Genomic DNA, 3,997 nt, shown 5'->3' on the forward strand with positions numbered 1-3,997 from the left:
TGACTGATATTAACATGAGAATACATACATACATACGTAACTGTAACTGACATCGTGATAGGACTGAATACTAAATTCTGACTACTGAGTTTACTAATATTGACATCTGAGTCACTGACAAGTGAGGAACTAATATTGTATTCCTGAATACTAAGGGACTGATACTATGCTACTGATACATAAATAACTATGTCTGACAGTTCAGATTATGAAGAACTAATCTGGTTGACTGTATCTGACAGTCCTGAATTTAAATACTGATAATATGAGTTCTGATAACTGATATAACTGATAACATGAATGACTGTATTTGACTGTCCTGAATCTGATGGAACTATCTGAGTTCCACACTGTATCTGAGTTGACTATGTCTGACAGTCTTGAAATCTGAAGAACCATCTGAGTTATTTTATTGAGACTAATTGATTGTATCTGACAGTCCTGATTCTGTAACATGAAACTGTGGGAAGTAGTATTTAAGCGACATGCCCTATATATGTTATTATAGCTGAGCTAGGGTCCAATATCTTCCCTAATTGGAAGGGTGTCAATACCGCACCACTGGTAAGGACAACATATAAGTAACCCTCATATAACAAGTAACTCTAGTGAGAATGGTGGAAACCCTCATATAATAGGTTAAGCCACCTTATCTACCCTCATCTAGTAGGCTACGATATCTCAACCTATGCTGGCTACATAGTTTTGGAATGCAAGGATTGCTTCTAGGAATCATACCCTCATATAACAGGTGAGTTCCCATCCTTTGGTTCACTCGGTGCTAATCCCTACTCCCATCTGAATGGACACTGAACATGATTTATTGAACTAATCAAATGAGATGAACTGATTGACTAAACTGAACTGATTAGCTGAACTGAACTGGACTGAATTAACTGAACTGATACTAGTGGTATTATTTAGTAGAGCTAAACTGTATTTACTGAGTTCCTTTGACTGACGGAATGTACTGAGATCTGAGGACTGACTGAGAATACTGAGGTTACTAAGACTTACTTAGAATACTAAGATTACTGAGATTACTGAGTACTAAGATCACTGAGATAACTGAACTATTGAGATTACTGAGATTTTTGATTCATATAACTGAATGAGTTCTATAGATCATAGCTTGACTGAGAGTATCGTGAAAATATGACATGGCTCTAGGCACACAGCTAAATATTCGGTTACAAGTACCCCCAGGACTCGATGAGAAGTAACTGAAATAGCATGACTTACTTGAACACACGACCAACAACACACTTCATAATTCATATATTAAAGCCATTCATCAAACATGTGATATACATAAGCTTGTACATACATGGGGATTTCATGATATCATACTAGTTCGGCATTGTTCCTTCATCTAGGCATTTAATAAAACACATGGTAGGCATAACCCTGGGACACGTATTTCATTTCTAAAATAATTTCTCAATTTTTATCCTGGGCACAATGCGCCGCTATCGCACTAAGTCGCTGGAAAGTGACAAATGGGAAATTGCACGGTGGTGCGGTGCGGAGCTATTGCATTTCCACCTTGTATATGACCTGGAAGTTTCGCGCGATGCACCACTATAGTGGATAAACACTAAAAATTGACAATTTCCATTTGAGCTATCTCCGCGACGCGCTGAAGGCTCAGGTGATACACTATCTCACTAAAAAGGCTCTAACTCTTCGCCCGGGTGTCGGATTTGGGCGAATTTGGTATTGATGAAAATCTTATTGAATTTTCCATATGAAAAAAAGTGAAAATATTGAAAATACCACATATATAAAAGTGAATTCATCTTTCAAATAAAGCTTCTAACATTCTTGGGAAAAATTTTCAAGCTAGGAAAAGTACGGGTATTACAGTTAGCCCCTCAGCCTGTAGATCCTTTGAATGAGAATATGTCACATGTAGAGTTCCAAGAAACTTTTCAAGTGCTATTCCAAGCTGTGACAACTATTTTTTAGGGTAACCATTAGGTTGCATCCCCACCGTAGCAAGATGGAGATTCAGCCTCAGCCTAAATCAGAGATTTCATGAAAATGAACCCGCCAGAATTCTTTGGGTCAGTAGCAGGTGAGGACCCATAATTTTATCTTGAGGAGGTAAAGAAAATCACCTAAATAATATATGTTTATGAGGATAAGAGTGTCGAATTAGTGTCCTAGAGGTTGAAGGATATTGCTCATGATTGGGTAGTTATGTGGAGGAAGAGTAGAGGGGAGGATGCAGTTCCCATGACTTGGCAGTTATTTCAAGATGCCTTTTTAGATAAGTTTTTCCCACTTAAAATAAGATAATATAAGGTAGAGGAGTTTATGAACTTAAAGAAGGGCTCCATGACAGTAAAGGAGTATTGTCTTAAGTTCAATCAGTTGGCTAAGTATGTCCCTTATCAGATGGCTGACACTAGATCTAGCGTGAGTAAGTTTGTGACCGGCATGTTTGGGTTGGTAGTTAAGGAGTGTAGAATTGCTATGCTCAAAAGATACATGGATCTTGCTAGGTTGATGTTGTTGTAACGCCCCAAAAATAGGTTCCGAGATGTCACACGATGTTTAAGGCTACAAGTAGCCCCAAGCTAACCCTTTGAGCCTGTTACCGCTTCTAATACTTACTCTAAGATAAACTGAGCAAAAATTAGAGTATTGTTATATCATATCTCAAACTTTAATATCAAGAGAATACTATCTAAATAATGAAATAATGACAGTCTGAAACATAACTAACAGTCTAGTCTGACAAAGCCTCTACTACTCATAAACTAGAGAGCCATTAGAACAGATCCCAACTGACTCATACTCAAATGAAAAGAAGTAAAACAACTATAATTAAAACTGAATGTCTGAATAATCGGTCCTCAAACCATGAGGAATCACCACTGTAGGAAAGTATACCAAGGTACTCGGAATTACTGATGTTGCTGGGACTGAGAACCTGAACCTACATTATGAGGAAATGTAGCACAAAGATGAGTATTTAGATCAGTACCTGAGAATGTACTGAGTATATGGGGGTGTATGCAATTAAATAATAAATATCATAAATCTTTATAGAAAACATGCATGCTATTATAGATGACTCACATAGCTTGAGTAAAATTCTCATAAATCATGATTAAGAGGCATATAATATAATATAAGTCACGTGAGTCATCACACTTTATTTCTCAATTTGCATTCTTCCTTTGTTCTCAAACTTGTAGAATAGCTAAATATTCTTAAAAAAACAACTTTCAGAACATACACTTTAAATCTTATGAAAACAAGGAACTTCTTTGGAACTTAAATATTATGACACTTGGGAGACTTTGGGAGTTTTTTCTAACCGACATAAACCATGTGAGCTTACATGGAGTCCAACGTCTTGCCCACGTTGGGGAGAGCTTCTCTATCCTTGCCATCGGAGTAGAACCTTTAACTTTTAATGATCACTAGCTTAACCCACTTGGGGTAAATCAAATCCTACGGTGGCTCATAGTTCTGGGGCATAAGACCTTGGAATCAAGTCTAACTTAGTGTTAAATACTAGTCCCTTACTTAAGATTAGAACTTTCAAGAAAATCTACCTTAAACAAATCAAAAGTATGCAATGGAAGCCAATTATGCTTTCCTATAACTTAAACCAAAGTGGTGTGGATTTTTTTCTAAGCTTAGGATCAAAATCAACTCTTTTCTTGAAACTTTAATAAACAATCAACATCAATCTTTAAAACCTTAATACCATAGGGATATCAATATAAATCTTGAAAACACTTTAGGAAATACCAACATTTCATTCTTGGACATTAAAGCTTGTATATTCTTAAGGGATCAAAATATCACCATAAAGCTTATTTCATGACAACAATCTTGGAAACACTTGAAAACATCACATTAATATAGGAATGTGTAATTTGTAGCATGAATTATCAATTCAAATCATAAATATGTAAAATAATCATGCACTTCAAGACTTGGATAATTTATAATCTCATAAACTTGAAATATAGCAAAC

The sequence above is a fragment of the Capsicum annuum genome, unplaced genomic scaffold (assembly GCF_002878395.1).
Source record: "Capsicum annuum cultivar UCD-10X-F1 unplaced genomic scaffold, UCD10Xv1.1 ctg77422, whole genome shotgun sequence".
In the NCBI taxonomy this organism is placed as follows: Eukaryota; Viridiplantae; Streptophyta; class Magnoliopsida; order Solanales; family Solanaceae; genus Capsicum; species Capsicum annuum.